The 18333-nt window shown below is 46.4% G+C and overlaps 1 long non-coding RNA gene across 1 annotated transcript in view; it reads left to right on the top strand.

Moving 5' to 3' along the window:
• Positions 1–18333, top strand: part of LOC117019500 (uncharacterized) — a 250821-nt gene that overhangs the window by 143932 nt on the left and 88556 nt on the right. Inside the window, exon 5 of the long non-coding RNA XR_004422501.1 lies at positions 3706–3811. This is a non-coding gene — a long non-coding RNA (uncharacterized LOC117019500). The remainder of the gene's footprint in view (positions 1–3705; positions 3812–18333) is intronic.

Below are 18333 nucleotides of genomic sequence, written 5' to 3'. Positions count from 1 at the left end.
TCTTGATCGCTGTAGCTTCCTAGTAAGTCTTGAAGTCTGTTGCTGTCAGTCCTCCAACTTTATTCTTCAATATTGTGTTGGCTATCCTGAGTTTTGTTTTTTTTTTTTACCTCTCCATGTAAACTTTAGGGTCAGTTTGTGAATATCCACATAATAATTTGCCGGGACTTTGACTGGAATTACATTGCATCTCTAGAGCAAGTCGAGAAGAATTGACATCTTGACAATATTGAGTCTACTTATCCATGAACATGGAATATCTCTTCATTTATTTAGTTCTTCTTTGATTTCTCTCATCAGAGTTTTGTTGTTTTACTCATATAGATCTTGTACCTATATATATATTTTAGATTTATACCAAGTATTTCATTGGGTGGAGTGTTAATTGTATACGGTACTGTGTTTTTAATTTCAAATTCCACTTGTTCATTGTTGGTGTGAGGAAAGTGATTGACTTTTGTATATTAACCTCATATCCTGCAACCTTGCTGTAATCACATAGGAGTTTCATGAGGGTGCTTTTTTATTTGTTTGTTTGTTTGTTTTCTTGTGGATTCGTGGACTTGCTACATAGATGATCATGTCACCTGAGAACAATGACAGTTTTATTTCTTTTTTTCTTGATTTGTGTACCTTTTACTTCCTTTTCTTGTCTTATTGCATTAATTTTAACTTCTAGTACAATGTTGAAAAGCTATGGTGATAGGGGACATCCTTGCCTTATTTCTGATCTTAGTGGGAAAATTTCAAGTTTCACTCTTAAGTATGATGTTAGCAATGGGATTTTTGTCGATATTCTATATCAGGTTGAGAAAATCCCCTCACTAGTCCTAGTCTTAGACCGAGAGCTTTATCATGAATTGGTGTTGGGTTTTGCCAAATGCTTTTTTTGCATCAATTGATATTATCATGTGCTTTTCTCTTTTCTAGCCTGTTGCTGTGATGAATTACATTAATTTGATAGCATAATTGATTACATAATTGATTTTCGAATCTTGCAAACCTGGGAAAAATCCCACTTGGTCATGATGTATAATTCTTTTTATGCATTGTTGGATTGATTTGCTAATATTTTTGTTGAGGATTTCTGCATAAGAGATATTGGTGTATGTTCATGACAGATATTGATCTGTAGTTTTCTTATAATGTCTTTATCTTGTTTTGGTGTTCAGGTCATGGTAGCCTCATAGAATGAGATAGGATGTGTTCCCTTCTGAAAGAGATTGTAGAGAATTGTTACTTCCTCTGTAAATGTTTGGTAGAACTTATCAGTGAACTCATCTGGGTCTGGAAGTCTCTATTTTGGAAGTTTATTAATTATTGGTTCAATTTCTTTAATAAAGTTAGGCCTCCCCTCCCCTCCCTTTTAAACAGTAGACCCTTCTTTTTTCCCTAAATAAAGTCTTTCTCAGCATGCGTACAGGCTAGAGCAGAACTGCTTGGTCTGAGATGGGGAGGGGAGACCTAGAATTCTTTCTGGTCATGTTTTCTTTCCACAGCCCACTCCTCTTAACCTGGATCACACCCTAGGACCCCGGTGCTCTAAGGAACATGGCTGAGACACCACTGGTCTCCAGGCCAATGGTATCTGATAGGAATACAGGTGCTGATATGCTGATAGATATAGCATATCAGATGGGAATGCAGGATGCTCTGGTTCCTACCCAGAGACCCTGGCAGCTGTGGGCAGGTCTATAAGCTCCCTTGCACGTTGGTTTTCTCTTCTAGCTGGGACCCTGCAGCTCTCTCTCTCAAAGATGGAAGGACAGGGACTAAGATGGATGCAAAGAGCCACGCATCCTTGGAAGAGTCTTGGGCCACAGTTATTCCAGGCTGAAAGGATCCAGATTTAACCCTTTGATAGACACTGCTGGTGGGAGTGAAAATTGGTGCAACCACTGCAGAGAGCAATTTGGCTGTATTGGGTCAAGTTGAAGATGCAACTAACCACTGACATGGTGGTGACAGTTCCAAGTACACGTCTAGGTGTAAGTTTCGAAACTCTTATTCATATTCCTGAGGAGCAAGTTCAAAAGCAGTTATACGGTGGTGTTTGTGATCATAAAAAACTGGGAGCAACCTGGCTGTCCATTAGGAGGGGAATGGATAAATAAATTATCCATTGGGATACTAGACAGCTGTTAAAATGATTCAACTAGATGTGTCTCGACATGCATGGATAGTCTAACATAACGTTGGGTGGAAATGCAAGTTCCAAATTGATATGCATGATATCCTATTTTTATAAACAAGTACTACATATAGTAAATATGGTTTATAGGTACGTGTAGGTAATAGATCATAAAAACATTGACTAGGATACATACATATCAAACCAGAGGGTAAGGGGGAAGCGGGGCTCTAGATGAGGGTAAACGGGGTCTAGTACATGGTGATGGAAAGAGAACTGACTCTGGGTGGTGAGCACACAATGTGAGATATGGATAATGTATTAGTGTTGTACACCTGACATCTATGTAACTTTACTAACAATTGTTGCCCCAATAAACTTTAAAGAAAAAATAAAAAGATAGTCTGTTATGATAAGCTTTGTATTGTATTAGTTGAGTAAGTCAAATGACTGAAATAAACAAAAACAACAAATAAAAAACATTCATGGTAAACGGGCAAGGAAAGTATCTGGGTAAGAGACCATAGGAGATTGGGTTACTCTACACACACACACACACACACACACACACACACACACACACACCCCCTGATGAGATTTTCTCAACTTTGGTGAATACATCGTTATTTATATATAGTTCTTTGTGCTTCCTCTATGTAAACTTTTTAAAAGTAAAAAAGCATTTATTTGCATTTTGCTACAGTCTACTCATCAAGCAGTCCTATAGCTCTTACTGTGTATCACTTACAAATATTAATAATTCAAGCCTCATACCAACGTCATGAGGTACTATTTTAGAGGGGAGGAAATGCATGCACAGAGAGGTTAAGCCACTCACCCGAGGTTGAACAGCTAGTAAGTGGCAGAGCTAGGCTTCAGATCTAGGTAGCCTGGCACTGCTCTTCACACTCTCAAGCCCCTGTCACATGTTAGCCATGGCTTGTTGTCCCTCAGAGTGTGCCCTTCTAACACTGCCTATTTACCTTTCTTTCTTTCCTTTGTTTTATGCTGCGTAGGAGCTGGGTTCAAATCCCCCTCGTCACTCCATTCCCACTCTAGCATGGCTCCTGGCTCATCGTAAATAAACAGCAAATGTTGTTGAGCAAATGAATGGAGGAGTGAGTGACCCGCGGTTCCTGGAAGCTACACTGTGCAAATGTCACGGTCAGAGTCGTTGCCTTGGAGTCCTTCCAACACATTCAGTGTCACCCAGGGTGTTGGCACTGGGCACGTGTGAGGGAAAGCAGCCCCGTTCATACAAAAGTTTTAAAAAAAATTTTTTTAAACGTGGGATGTTTATGTACTAAGGGCTGCCTTACTCCCTCTATGTGTGGATGGGCTGTTCAGAGACAGTTGTAACATTTTAGGAACCGTCCAGGTCTCCTCACAAATCCATTTTCTTTTGACAACTAATTGCCATTCCAGTTCTGGTTTCCAGTTGAAGGTTGCTTCTTCTCAGAAGCTTTCTCTGGCCGCTCACCCCTTCCCTGCTGCTATTCTGTCTTATATTTCCCTTTTCTTGTGTCGAATATATCACAACTTACCTATTTGTTTGTGAATTCTTCTTTTCCCAGTGTCTCTCTGCCCAGGAGACCGTCCGCTGCGACACGCCGGGGATCACGCTTGCGTTGTTCACGCCTCATCTCCAGTACCTGGCCGACTGCAGGTGCCAGTGACGAGGTAGGTGCTTAAGTGTGACCGTTGAAGGGATCTTGTTGCTGACTGCAGTGGCTTAGCTGAGAAAGATGTGTGATGGGTTTCCAAAACGCAAAACAATTTTGTTTTTTAACAGCACAGCTCCCTACACTAAACGGAATTGTTTCGACTTCCTTATATAAACCAGTTGTTTCCCTGGCCGAATTGGGAGTGACTGGGGAGAATCTGCCTGGTCTGTTCTCTCCTTGCCGCTCCCAGCAGGGTCCCGAAGGCACTTCACAGATTGTCCCTTGGCAAGGTTTTCCAAGCCCTCCCACTGCAAGTGCCAGAAGGCTCTTGTCCCCAAGGGGGCCCTGCTTTGTAGGTTGAAAGACAGGCGATGTGTCCTCTTCTGCCGGCTCCCCATGCCAGCCTCGTGGGGTACTTTGCTAATAGAGCCATAAATTGTACCCTAAATAAGCATGTTGATTTGATTTGCTCTTCAAATGACCTCTTCCTGGGAGAATGCTGTGCTTCCACTCAGTTATGGCAGACTCCAGTGGTTGCCCGTTGTGTGTCCTGCCTCTGCCATCTGATAGTCTGATTCCTCTCCAATTTACGAGCTCGTTAGTTCCTCAGCCAGCTCCCATCTCAGTGCAGCTGACCCAGTAGCAGTATTTGCCTGTGTCATGTTGCCCAGACAAACACAGGCGTCGCTGCTGAGGAGGTAGCCATCCCCGCCCTGCCATGTCATTGGCTGACCCTGGCTACTCCAAGGGCTTGGGGGCAGGTAGGACAGAGCAGTCAGAAGGACTGGTGCCGCTCGCACGCTGGCCGGCTTGAGCACACCTGCTCCCCGGCCAGGAGTCCCCAGGGTGATTTCTCCCCTCACCCCTTCTTCCTGCTGGGCTTTCCCACTTCCTTAAGTTCTCCTGGAAGGTTTGCTTGTATATTCGGTGGCGGGTCAGGTGCAGTCCTTTTGCTTTGCGTTGCACTCCGGGAGTGGCAAGAAATGGAGCTGGGCATACCTGCTACATGCCTGCATTTCCTGGCCTCTGAAATGGGCACAGTAACGTATCTCCCAGGGCTCTGGGGAGGGTTCGCCGAGATGCACACGCTGAAAGGTTTAGGAGTGAGGCGTCATCAGGGCTGTCTGTATTTCCAGATGGTTCAGCCGATGTCTACAGCTATGTCAATGTCCGTATGTGTATTTAAATCTGCGTTACTTCCCTGGGGCTGCCGTGACGAATTACCACTAATTGGGAGGCTTGAAACAAAAATGTATTCTCTCCAAGTACTGGAGGCCAGACATCTGAGATGAAGGTGTCAGCAGGCGCCACACTCCTTCTGGAAGCTCGAGAGGCAGGCCCTGTCTTGTCTTTCCCACTACTGATGTCCTTCCCTTTCCTTTGCTGGTGGCCACGTCACCCTCATCTCTGCCCCTGTTTGCGTGTTGCCACCTCTCTTCCGTCTGTGTGTCTCTTCCAAGGACACCTGTCACTGGACCATTCAGGATGACCTCATCTCAAGATCCTTAATTAAATCTGCAAAGACCTCTTTTCCAAATAAGGTAACAGAGTGCTCCAGGCATTTGCGGTGGGTATTGTATCTTTTTTGGGGCCACAACCGTCTCCATCTCCATCTCCATCTCCCCATCCTTTATCTCTAGCTCTAGCTGTAGCGTCATCTGTGTTTAGAGATTGATGGAAAAGCAAAGATGTCAAAACGCTAACAGCTGGTGAATCTAAGTTGCGGATGTATAGGTACTCGCTTTGCAGGTATACAATTCCTGATGCTAAAATCCTGTGCTTTTGAATTCAGATGTTTCCAGATGTTAGAAAGGCATCCAGGTGCGTACACTGTCTATTCTCAATGGGGCTCTGACAGCACCCGTAATCAGATACAGCAGATCTTCAGATAACGTTTCGTTCAATGTTGTTTCATTATAATGTTGTTGAGAAAAAAACCGGCTCCAGGCCGCGGCCGCTGTCTGTGTGGTTTACGTGGTCTCCCCGTTTGCGTGGGTGTTCTCTGGGTGCTCCAGCTTCCTCGCACATCCCAAAGACGTGCCCTTGAGGGGAACTGGCCTGTCTGCATCGTCCCAGGGAGTGTGGGTGGGTGTGGCCCTGTGATGGAAGGGCATCCTGTCCGGGTGGTTCCCACCGGGCTAGCTGAACGGCCGGAAGAGGCTCCCGCCACCGGCGGCCCTGAATTGGAACCGGCGGGTTGGAAAATAATGACCTGACTTATTTTTATGCATCTTTCTTAAATGTATGAACAGCACACATTTATTGTAGTCTTTTATATTAGAAGTGTTCTGGGTCTTTCTTTGGAAGTTTGGTGATGTTTTTGTGACCGGAAATAATGCTGTGGGAATTTAACTCTTGTTTATATCAACTAGCCTATGGTGGTAGCATTGGTTTCGTTTTACATCATTTCATTTAAAGTTGCACTTTTCATGAACCTACCTATGATGTTAAGTGACGACTTGTATTAGTAAATGTGCAGTGACACATGGACTAAATAAAAACATAGGTAATTTTGCACTTATTCAGCCCAGGTTTTGCTACCAAATGAGTTTTAGCACTAATTGGTGATAAACTTCTGGATTTCGGAGCGTTTTGGATTTTAGAATAATGGAGAAGAGAGTGGGGGCCTGTGCTATTCTTTCTCCTTTTTTTTTTTTTTGTATGTTTGAAAATGTCCACAACACGTTTTGGCAAATGAGGTGGTGCAGGTAACATACTTCGTTAGCACAGTCCCTGGTACGTAGTGACAACTCAAAAAATGTGTAACGATTAGAATCAGTTTCATAATGGTTATTCTTGTTGGCAGTGTTGTACGTCAGGCAGTTGGGAGGGAGCTATTGAAGGCTTTTGTGCAGGGGAATGACACGATCAGGGAGAAATTAGTCTAGAAGGAAATGGACTGGTGGGGCAAGGATGGGAAGGAGGCTGGTTCAGAGGCTGGTGTGCAGTCCAGGCAAAAGATGATGAGGTCCTGACGGAGGAGAGAGAACAAAGAAAGGGAGAGGAGAGAAGAAAGCTTGCATTGACCCGACGGAACTTGGTGAGCATTCTGGGGGAGCAGGGTGGATTCTTGTTAGCTTCCCAGCTCCGCTCCTGAGTAACAGCAGGAGAGACTCATACCTGGTGGTCCGCGTATTAGGAGGGAAACTGCAGGCCGGCCAGTTCAGGGACGAGTCAAGTGGGAATTTCACGACTGACGCGGCCTCCCAGTCTGGGTGGTAGCTGTAGTGAGAGCAACATTTTTGATTGCAAAGGCTGTTTTAAGGCAGTGGGCTTGCAAATCAGGTCCATCTGGACGTAAAGCAGAGGCCCGGGAGCCCCTCTGCAGAAGCATTTTCACCCCAGACGTTACTCCTTCTAGACCTGACGTTACCATGCGGGTTCCAGGGTGTCCGCCAAGGCTTCTCAATGCATTAGGTTCCCTTGGGGAAAGAGTGTCAAACGCTCTTCACTATAGACCAAATACATCAGAAGCTCGGGGAGTAGGGCCTTGGCATCATAGTTTTAAGAAGCCTTTCCAGGGGATTCTCAGACGCAGCAAGGATGGAGACCACCAGGTTTAGGGTTCTGAAGGGAGGCGGGAGCCCAGGCCAGAAAATGCTGCCACCCAGAGCTCTCTTGGCCTGTAGGAAGAGGGTCACAGACTGAAATGGTTTGAAAAGTGACAGGGAAGGAGAGAGGGCTAGGAGAGGAACACAAAGTGGGTGATTATGAAAACCAAGCAGGACGACGTGACTTCACTCCTATGTGGGCTATAGAACTGAAAGCAACAAACGAACAAGACAAGCAAAAAGTCATAGACACAAGACAAGTTTAGTGGTTGCCAGAGGGTAAGGGGCCTGGGGCAGGTAAAAGAGGGTCAAGGGGCTCCAAGATCAAGATGTAGTGATGGAAAGAGAACTGACTCTAGGTGGTGAGTACACAATGTGACATATAGGTGGTGCAGCATAGAAATGTACCCTTGAAACCTATATACTTTTACTAACCAATGTCACCCCAGTGACTTTAGTACAGAGAAAACCAAACTGTGAATGGTCTGCATGGTGAGCATGATATGCTGTCCCAAAGCCGCAACCATAACCTTAGGGGCACTGGAGAACGGGGGCAGGAAGAGGACCAACCAGGAGTAATGGTGTGTGTGGGGGGGCCCTGTCCCCATCACTCTGCCCCAATGAGCACCGAGTGCATCCTGGGTGTGAGATGAAGACGTCACGGGGATGAAGACGGAGGAGATGCACTGCTGTAGCAGAACGAGCGTTTCTGGGGAATCTCTGCACCTTTACAACCTCTGAGGGCTCCTGGGGCGCCGAGTTGTGAACAAAAGGGTCTGCACGTTCCCACTTCCCGCGAAGCCCTGGCAGCTTTGTATTAGTTTCTTTAAAAGGCCTCGGTTACTTAAGAAAGCCGTATTTATTGTAGAAGAACTTGAGAAATACAGACAAGCCAAAACGGAGCAAGACCCAAGGTCCGTTTCACGGCCACTCGTCAAACCTCCCCAGAAACCACATCTGTGGATTTCTTTCCCTTCATCTTTCTTCTGCTCCTCGCGTGTGCTTTTTCTATATAGACAGAAAGAGGGTCACAGTAGATCTAGCTGTATAGTTTGTTTTTCATTGAGCAGTAGATGGGGAACATTTTTCCTGTGTTAAAACAAACCCACATGATCCTTTTTCACGGCTGCCTAGCGTTCCACTGTATGCAAGTTTCAACGCTGCTCCCTTTCCTGAGTGTCCAGGCCATTTCCGGCTTTTCGCTTCATCAGTTGCAGTAACACCCTTGTCCATGCATCTTTATGCAGTAAGCCGGTGTTTGCTTTAGGATAAATCGTCCCAGGAGGAATTCCTGTGACAAACGGTGGATGCGTTTTTAGGTCCTTTGGTATATATGACCGTCAGACTAGCTTGTGGTTAACTCTTTCTGTAACCAACCGATCCCAACTGCTTTGAGCATTTTACACTCCTCTCGTCGTCCTCAGGCGCATAGTCCAAGCAGCCAATTCCCGAAGGGGGCTGTTACATCAACTCAAGGGAAAATTAAACTCCTTCCATGTGACTAGCCCAGTGCGCCAATGATCATTTAAAACGATCACTTCCCGACCGTTTGTTTCATACTCACCAGACCTGATACAGGGAACTTGTAGACATTAATCAGCTGAGGAAGGACTGCAAAGGTTCTGTTTGGTTTGGGCTGTTTTTTTTTGGCTGGAGACACATGGGCTCCTTTGCAACCAAAATTTCCAGAGCCTTCCCAAGCCCCTCACTCCACGGAATTTCATGCCCGTTGGCACTTGGTTTTCACCAGCCGAGGTCCAGCTCACCATCTTCCTTCAAACCTTCACTCTCCTGCCCTCTAAGCCTTCCTCACTAGGTGCTTTCCCCCACCTGGCGGTTCCTTCAGGTGATGCCAGACTTGGAAAATAAAACTACAGGATGTCCAGTGCCGTTTGAGTTTCTGAGAGAAACAGTAAATATTTTTAGGGGGTCTGCCAGTTGCTGAGTGTATCTATTCTAATTGTGTGTCCCGGAACTGGGCAAATAACCACAGGGTGGGTTGCTTTCATTCAAGGGGTTCTGGGTCTGTTAACTGGCTCAGGTCTGGGAGTCGAATGAGGGGCCGTGACTGTTTTGGTGATTCACGTTCGACTTCTGCTCACTCGACCTAAAAGTCTTCCATTGACACAGATCCCATTAGAATTTAGTCAACTCCCAGGGTCAGGAAACTTTTATTTAAAAAGTTGCGCTTATTATGCAGCCTTAAAAAGGAAGGAGATTCGGACACATGCTACGTGAACCTTGAAGACATTATGCCGAGCAAAATAAGGCAGATACAAAAGGGCAAATACTGAACGATTTCACTTCCATGAGATTCCTGGGATAGTCACATTCATAGCGACAGAAAGTAGAATGGTGGATGCCAGGGGCTGGGGGGAGGGGAGAACGGGGGGTTAGCCTTTAGTGGACACAGAAGTGAAGTCTGGGATGATGGAAAGTCCTGGAGATGGGTGGTGTTGAGGGCTGCACATATGCATGTACTTAACGCCGCCGAACTGTCCACTTAAAAATGGCTAAAATGGTAAACTTTATGCTTTGTATATTTTACCACCAAAAAAGTTACAGATGTTATGGAAGACAGAGTGTCCTTAAAAAAAAACTGAAGAAAGAACTAGCATGTGACCCAGCAATCCCACTGTTGGGGATGCATCAGAAGGACATGGGCATGGACCTCCGAAGGAAATGCAGTCAGGACCTGGGAAAGATGTCTGCTCCCCCACATTTACCGGAGCGTGCTTCACGTAGCCCAGACATGGAAACAGCTCAGGTGTCTGTCGGGGGATGAATGGGTAAAGAAAACGTGGTATAGACATACAGCGGAATATAATTCAACCTTGAAAAAGAAGGCAATCCTGTCATTTGTGAGAACCTGGATGAACCTGGAGGGCGTTACGCCGAGTGAAATGCCAGCCACAGAAAGACAAACACTGCACGATCACGCACGTGAGGAATCTGAAAACGTCCAACTGATAGAAGCAGACGGGCGCAACGGTGTTTCCAAGGGGCTGGGAGGTGAAGGAAGTGGGGAGATGCCGGTCAGGGGACGCAAAGTGTCAGTTGTGCAGGGAAACGAAGCTCCGGGGATCGAAGGCACAGCACGGAGACTGGTCGCTAGTATTGGCTGTGTACCTGAAATACGCTGAGGCAGTGGGTCGTCATTGTTCTCATCAAAACACGGTAGCTGTGTAAGGTGATGGGTGTGTCCACTAGCTTGGTTGTGGTCTCGATTTCACAATGTATGTGGGTATCATACATCACCTCGTATGCCTTAAATGTACACCGTTTTTATTGGTGAATTATGCTTCAGCGAAGCTGAAAAGAGGTGACACGTCACCTAGCGCAGGCGGTGAAGGACCCAGGCTCAGCATTCAGGTCCCTCTGGGTTGAATGGTGGCTCCGCCACGAAGCAGCTAGGGGACTCTGGACTTGTCGTTTCACTTCAGTTTCATCACTTTGCCCTGGGGCCCCACAATCCTGACTGCACAGGAAAATCCCCTGCAGGGAGGGGTTCAGAGCTACCGCCCTTCTCACAGACCAACTACATCGGAAGACCTGGCATTGTGTCTGAAACTTGCTAAGACATTTCAGATGTACACAACCTCAGTGTCATCTAGTTCCCATACACCCATCATCCGGATTCAGCACTTATCAGGATCGTAGCACTGAAATACATCTTTTTTAAAGAGTAAAGAATTAGCGGGACGGCCCAATACCTGGCACATAGAACTTGTTCAACACACTAAGCTCTTTTGTGCCTTCTGTTCTCCTTAGGATTAGCAATGTGGTTGCTTCAGGGCCCTGATCTTGCAAACGATGCTCCAAACAGGAGAGGTGCCTATTGATTTCACGGGTAATGTATGGCCCCTCGTTAAGTGTTACTAAGAGGGTTTGCTGCTGCTGCGAACCGTCCTGGAAACACGCTTCTTTTTAAAGGGAGAGAAATCGATGTGAACGGGCAGTAACTTAATTTTTTTTTTTTTTTTTTTAACTACCACACTGTGATGGGATCAGCCAGTGAGTAAGGTCAGGTGGAGAGACGTAAATATTAGGTTGGTGCAATTATTTTTAACCCTTTAAACCGCAATTACTTTTGCACCAACCTAATAGCATGGGGACTATTCACAGGACATAGAATTGGCTAGGTCTCTGGAAAGTGCTTTTAATCTAGGCGTGTTGGTTTCTGGCACTGCCCGCCCACACACCCAGGGCAGACATTTCTAATCAATCCACACTCTCCCACTGAACCCCGAAGCTGCCTCAGAACCCTTCTTCAGATTATGCTGCAGGTACCCACCCACAATGTGCGGAGGCATAAGAAATGAAGCCTTTTTAAAATTCCTTTCCCTTTGTGCCGTTTGGTGTGTGTGTGCCCTAGGTAAACAATACTACATACCGAGCAACAAGAAAGACCTTCCTGAGAGAGAGAAACAACAACCGTCTTAAACTCCCTCAAATTCCACCACGAAAAGACCAGTCACTCCGGTGGTGTTATTGCAGGGCCACGGGTCATTCGAAGACATGGAGTCTTGTCTTAGACTCCATCCAAAAACAGCGAAAGGAAATCTGCAAAAGCCCAGGTCTGGCCAGGCTTGCTGCTCAGTGCTGGCAACTGGCTCAAAACAAAAGTGTTCCAGTGCTCTTCTTGTTACAAAAAAATTAGTCTTGCCTCATGCTGCCAAGTAGCGCTGGGTCTAAATGTGTATTTCTCCATCTTTAAGTTGAAGCAGTAAAGAAAAGAAAGAAACCTCAAGAAAGGATTAGTGGGGGAAAAAGAGGGTGTCTGGATCTAGTCCGGCCAGAGGCTGAAGTTGGCGATAATAGTAACAGAGAAAACGTCCTGTGCGTTTTCTGTCTGCCAGACCCTGTGCTAAGGTGAGCTGTGGATTTCCCCATTTCCTCCACACAAGCAGGCCTTTGAGGTCTGTCTCTTATTATCTGACTTTTACAGACAAAAGGCCTAGAAGCTCAGGCAAGTTAAGGAACTGGCTTCAGGTCACACAGTTTGCAAGGTGTGAAGCTGTGGGATTTGAACCCAGATATGGCTGATTAAGAAGCCGTAAGTCTTGAAACAATGCAGTTCAGAGTGTTTTCGTTCAGCATGAAAGATGGTGACTTCCAGTAGGAAGCCTCTCCCTACCGCCTCACGGAGGGCAGGGACTTATATGACGCAGCACAATGCCTACCACACTGTCCAGTCACATTTGGCTGAATTCACATTGGGTACAATTTGAAGCTTTCGAATTCAGCAGAGAACTCTGCTTGCAGAGCACTGTGGGTTTTTATACACCTTCTGTTTGTTGTCCCGGAGCTGGGATGGGTATCATTCCAGTGGCCATGTCACTTGTACTATTGGCTCATGCAGTCAGCACACATTTATTGAGCACCTACTATGTGCCAGGCAGTATAGTAGCAGGACAGCGGTGCACACAACAGAGCCAGCCCCTGCCTTGAGGCTTGCAGACCAGAAGGAGAGACAGACTTAAGTGCATGAGAATGGTAACATGGGACAGATGCTACAGGCAATGCTGCAAAAGTGCCTGGGAGGGGCTTCTCACCCAGACCTGTGGGCTCACGGAGAGCCCTGGGGAAGGTGGCAGAATGGCATCAGCACATGCAACGCACCAGGCACTGATCTGAGGATGTAACCCTTCAGCACCGTGTTTAACCCCCAATCCACTGCCAGTTCAGGAAGTGGACCTCTCACCACCAACGTATGGATGAGGAAATTCCAGCCCAGAAACATGAGATAACTTGCTCAAGGTCACGCCAGTCAGTGGCCGAGCTAGCTTCAGAGCTGGGCAAGGACTGTCGTGCAGCTCCTCTCCTAATCTACAGCCCTGGTATTTTTTTCCCCAGTGAGATCTGAACACTGAGTTGGCGTTAGCTTGGAAAAATAGGCAGAGGAGACTGTTCCAGCAAGAGGGAGTAGCTGCCGTGAAGCCCAGACTGGATGGCATATCAGTCGCTCGGAGCTGTTCCGAACGGTGGGAGGAGAGGCAGGTGGGAGGCGGCCTGTGAGCCGGGCGGCTTCAGAGCTGAAGGGCTCTGCCTAGACCTGCGGGGAGTCAGAGGGCTTTCATTCTCTGAAATGATCACTCTGGCTACTGGGGAGCCTGACAGGAGAGGGGTAGGGAAGGAGCTGCAGAGGGTGCCGGGCCGGGACCAGAGCGAGGCAAGTGGGGTATCTGGGGTACTTGCACAGCCTCAAGAGTAAGTGTCCCCTGACGTTTCGTGCCTCCTGCCTGACCTTAGTTCCGGGCCTGCTGTTTGGGCGGCCGCTGTGAGAATCTAGGCCGATGTAACATCAGCCAGACTCACAACGGACATCGGAGAAGCCAGAAACTCATAAAAATGGAAAATCCCTTTCACCTCTTGGGTATTCATGTTCAGTTTTTCACCGTTAGCTCTTATCATTACCCAGTTTTGTTTTAGCTTTGACATCAGAAAGGGTGGAAAGTTTAATAGGATGGAATCTCTTTGAGGTTCAGTATTTCTTTTTTTGTGTGTGTGTTTTTTTTAAGTTGGCAATGGAGTTGGGGGAGGCAAGAAAGAGAGTGGGGAGAGCAGTGAAGAGGGAGGGGGAAAGTTTAACATAGAATTAGATATATATAAAAAAAAAAACACCCAAATGTTCTTTGAACGAGGGGAGCCAAAGGATAAATAATAAAAGCAAATTCCGGCAAAGTGGAAAGGAAGCAAAACACCACCTAGAAATGGAAGATCCATTTTAAATGTGTTGGCTGGGCTTTTCCGGCATCACTGCTGTGCGTTTGGGGCCCTTCTGTGGAGACGCTGTTCACAAACCATACTTTAATCTGCAGCCACATTTTGTCCCAAGGCCTGAGGCGTCTCTGGCGTTTGCTGTGACTCACCCACCTGGTCGTCCTGTCTATACAAGGGGTGATCGATGCCACTCGCTGGAAGCCCCTAACAATCATCAAGATGAAAGTGTTTTTGAAGCTGGTTTTCAATACGCGCATCACGAGAATAAAGAGCCGAGGAGAACAGAATTAAAATCAACTACGCTTCCGAGATGCTGACACCAACACGTGCGGGTCTGGGAAGTGAAAGCTTCCAGACCGGGAGTTTCTCTGAAAGAATCAGGGCCTGATTTTCCCTCGTCTTACTTGTTCTTGTTCGTCTGGGCTGGGCCCTGTGGCTGGCCGCTCACCTGATAGTTGGACGAAACCTCAGACAGCGTGTAGCCTGGCTACACAACACACACACCTGCACTTTCAAAATCCCCTCCTTGCCGGCTCTGAAGCCTCCTGGGTTGGAATCAGCTCCATCACCTCATAGCATGTCCGTGAACTTGGACAAGGTCCTCACTCGCCCATAAGTGTGAAATGGGGGATAATTATGGTACTGCTGTACCGGGTTCCCGGGCTGCTGTAAGAATTAACTGGATCACGAGTGCATGTCGCATGCTTAGAACGATTCTGGGCACATTCGAAGCACTCGATAAACATTAGCTTTTAGTGTCATTAACTATTGACTTTCACAAAATTAAAAAAAAAAAAACAACACAAAAAACCAAACACCCCGAAGCTTCACTTTTGTAAATTCAGTGATTAAATATCATGAAATAATGTCATTTTAACCCATTTAATCATTTGGTGTATAATTCATGATCATCAGAGATGTATTTGTAATGTAATTAATCTAATCATTTCATGTATATTGATAAACACTAATTGGGATTCATAAAATTGGCAAAACTTGGAAGCAACCCAATGTCCTTCAGAGGGTGAATGGATAAACAAACTGCAGTCCATCCAGACGATGCTAAAGAAAAGTGAGTCACCAAGCCATGAGAAGACACGAGGAGTCTTACATGCACGTGACTGTGAAAGAAGCCAGTCTGAAAAGACTACGTACTGTGTGATCCCAACTTGATGACGTTCTGTAAAAGAAAAAAATAGAGACGGTGAAAAGATCAGAGGTTGCCAGGGGTCGGAGGGGCGGAAGCGATGAATAAGCAGAGTTCCGGGCAGAGACACTGCTTTGTGTGACACCATGATGGTGGGTACGTGTCACTGTCATTTGTCCAAACCCACAGGATGTACAACACCAAGAGTGAACCCTAACATACACTGTGCATGTGGGTGCTGCTGACATGTCCCTGTAGGTTCATCTGTTGTGATAAATGTCCTACTGTGGTGCAGGACGCTGGTAATGAGGGGGGCTGTGCGTGTGTGTGGGGGGGCCATGTGGGAAGTCTCTGGACCTTCTGCTCAGTATTGCTGGGACCCTGACATTGCTCTAAAAACATCTTTAAAAAAAAAAAGTAAGTGGGATCACACTCTACATAAAACTTGCCTTTTCCTTTAACGTTGTATCTGGAAGATGGTTTCATGTCAGAACGGTAAAGACCTGGGCTCCTCTTCCTCCCAGCTGCGAAGCGTTTCACGGTGTGGCCGCCCTTGGTCTCCCATGGATGGTTGTTTAGGCGGCTCCTCGTGCGATTGCATCCTGAGCCGTTTAGCAACGCACAACTTTGTGCACATTCGTGGCCCTTTGGGACTGGGCGGAGGTGAGAGCTGGCTGTTTGCCATCCCACAGCCTGGCTTTGACTTCTAGGTTAGCCACTTGCTGTGTTACCTCGAGCTAAAGCTACGCCGCCTCGTCCTCATCTGCAAAATGGGGTCACTGTTAGTCCTTACTGAGTTGTGTGTGTTTGTGAGAAAATCCACCCCTTAGCCCCGTGTGTAGCACATGGTAAGTACTCAACGTCAGACATGTATATTTTTTAGGGGGAAGTCTGAGAGGGAGGGTAGTATCGAGATGAGAGCATAGACTCTCAAGAGGGAGCTAATGTATCGAGTGTTGGGAGAACGGTATCTTGCCATGCCCTAATCACTACGTAAGAATTTTCTAGTATTATTGGTACCCTAGGGGTAGAACTGCTAGATCAACAGGTGTGTGCATTGACTATTTTAGTACCTTCTGCCAAGCTACAAACCCCTCACCCCACCCTGCAGAACCATCCAGAAGAAAGGATCTAGCCAGTTCCATTCCCACCAACGCACCGAGACTGTTTCCCTGCAGCCTTGCCCATACTGGGTTCTACCAATCAGTTTAGTTTTTGCCGACCTGATGGACTCCTTTTCCTTTACTGAAACTCTTCTATCTGGGACCTGTCAGGCTCTCTGGGCCTTTGAGAAGGCTGTCGGCGAACAAAAGCCGGAGGAACCAGTGCTCCATCCTAATTTGATTAACAAATGTTTATCAGGGTGATTATGACAGGAAGTGGGAGCAGAGATCCTCAGACAGAACCCAGTGGTTTCGGGGGCGGGGTGGGGGGGTGAGGTGCTTTGATTTGATTGGCAAGCAGAGCCCTCTGCCAGATGTCAGCAAATCCTAGACGTTCATCCAGCTGAAAGCCAGCCCTGAATGCTTTTCTGGGCAACGTGTTCAGACAGAACCTGGCGCGCCTGGCTCAGGGTGCTGAGCTAAATAGGACTTAATTTATATTTTAAAGTCTTTTATTCTCTCTTTAAGCCCCTGTGCTTTCCTGAAATAAAATTTGATGGAGATGGAGACAGGGGAGAATGCAGCTTTACTAATCCGTAATCTGTCATCTTGGCCCTTTCTTCCTTCTTTTTATCTTCTAGTTAGAGGCTTGCCATGTGCCCCTGCCTCTCCTACCTCATTCTTGAGCTATAGTCTTGCCCCTTTTCTAAACCTTATTGCCTGAGCACCTTCAGATGGTTTCAGGTGGGACAGGTCGGTTTGATATCCACCTCACCCAAGGAGAGACTTTGGGGGCACGTGGGGGTGCCGTACCCTTCTCTCCGAGCCACTAGTGCCAGGCAGCTGCCATATTGATAAGATTAGCTGGTAATTACCAGCCCAGCCCAGCCCAGCGGAGGGCGATGACTCAATTAGCAGAATGTCACTGCATCTAATTTATTTCGCTTATCAGGGGCTTACTCTCTAATGATGGCAGGAAGAAGAGCAGGGCACCCTTAGTGGAGGGATCTGAGGGGTTTAAAAGCCGAAATGCAGCGCATCTAACCTCTCTGTCTGCTGGCCTGTCTGGCAGTAGGGAGGTTGTCAATGCTGATTTGGGGAGGTGACTCTGCTCGTTTATGTACCTCAAGCTTGGGAGACAAAACAAGATCGAATGAGTCTCAGCATGACAGTTGGTGCTTAGATTCCAAAGCCTTTGTTCCTTGTTTGTTATTACGCCCCCCCCTTCTTAAAGTGAAACTTTTTTATCATATTTATTTGATGAGAAAACTCCTTCCTTGGCTAATTAGCTTTCGTGGCAATAGTAGCAAAAATACCACCTACAATAATGATAAAAAAGTTATTTACTGAATCCTTTGGATACACCAGGCACTGTATTCAGACTTTTACACTGATGGATTCCATTTAATCCTCTGAACCCCGGGCTTGGCAAACTTTTCCTTCAAGGGCCAGATAGTAAATGTTCTAGCTTTGGAGACCAGAGGGTCACTGCATCAAGAAAGCAGTCATCACATATTGGTAGGTAAATGCGTGTGGCTGGGTTCCAATAAAGCTTTATTTACAGAAACAGGCATTGGGTCCAGTTGGCGCCAGAGTTTGCCAACACCTGCTCCAAACCAGTGTTTCTCAGACTTCGGGTTGTGATCCATTAGTCCTAGAATCAACTGAGTGTGTTGCCAAAATTATTTTTTTAAACCATGAAATAAACCAAAATAGAATAAAAACTATGTGACTGCATCCTATCTGTGATAGATAACTTCTACTTTGTGAAATTTTAATTTCAGATATGTGCCTACATATGCACTGGTGTGTGCATGATTGTGGAGAGAAGTGTGTGTGTGTGTGTGTGTGTGTGTGTATACACGTGTGTGTGCACGTATGTCCTGGCTTTCATGTAAAATGCCTATCTTATTATGGATTGTGATCATAAAAGTTTGAAAAATACTGCTCCCGGAGTAAGTCTCATTATTATCTGCATTTTACAGCTAAAGGAACAGAGATATAGAAAGACAGG

This window comes from Rhinolophus ferrumequinum (genome assembly GCF_004115265.2).
Source record: "Rhinolophus ferrumequinum isolate MPI-CBG mRhiFer1 chromosome 15 unlocalized genomic scaffold, mRhiFer1_v1.p scaffold_54_arrow_ctg1_1, whole genome shotgun sequence".
NCBI lineage: Eukaryota > Metazoa > Chordata > Mammalia > Chiroptera > Rhinolophidae > Rhinolophus > Rhinolophus ferrumequinum.
Note: the sequence above shows the minus strand (reverse complement) of the source record. Positions and strands in the feature narration are given on the sequence as shown.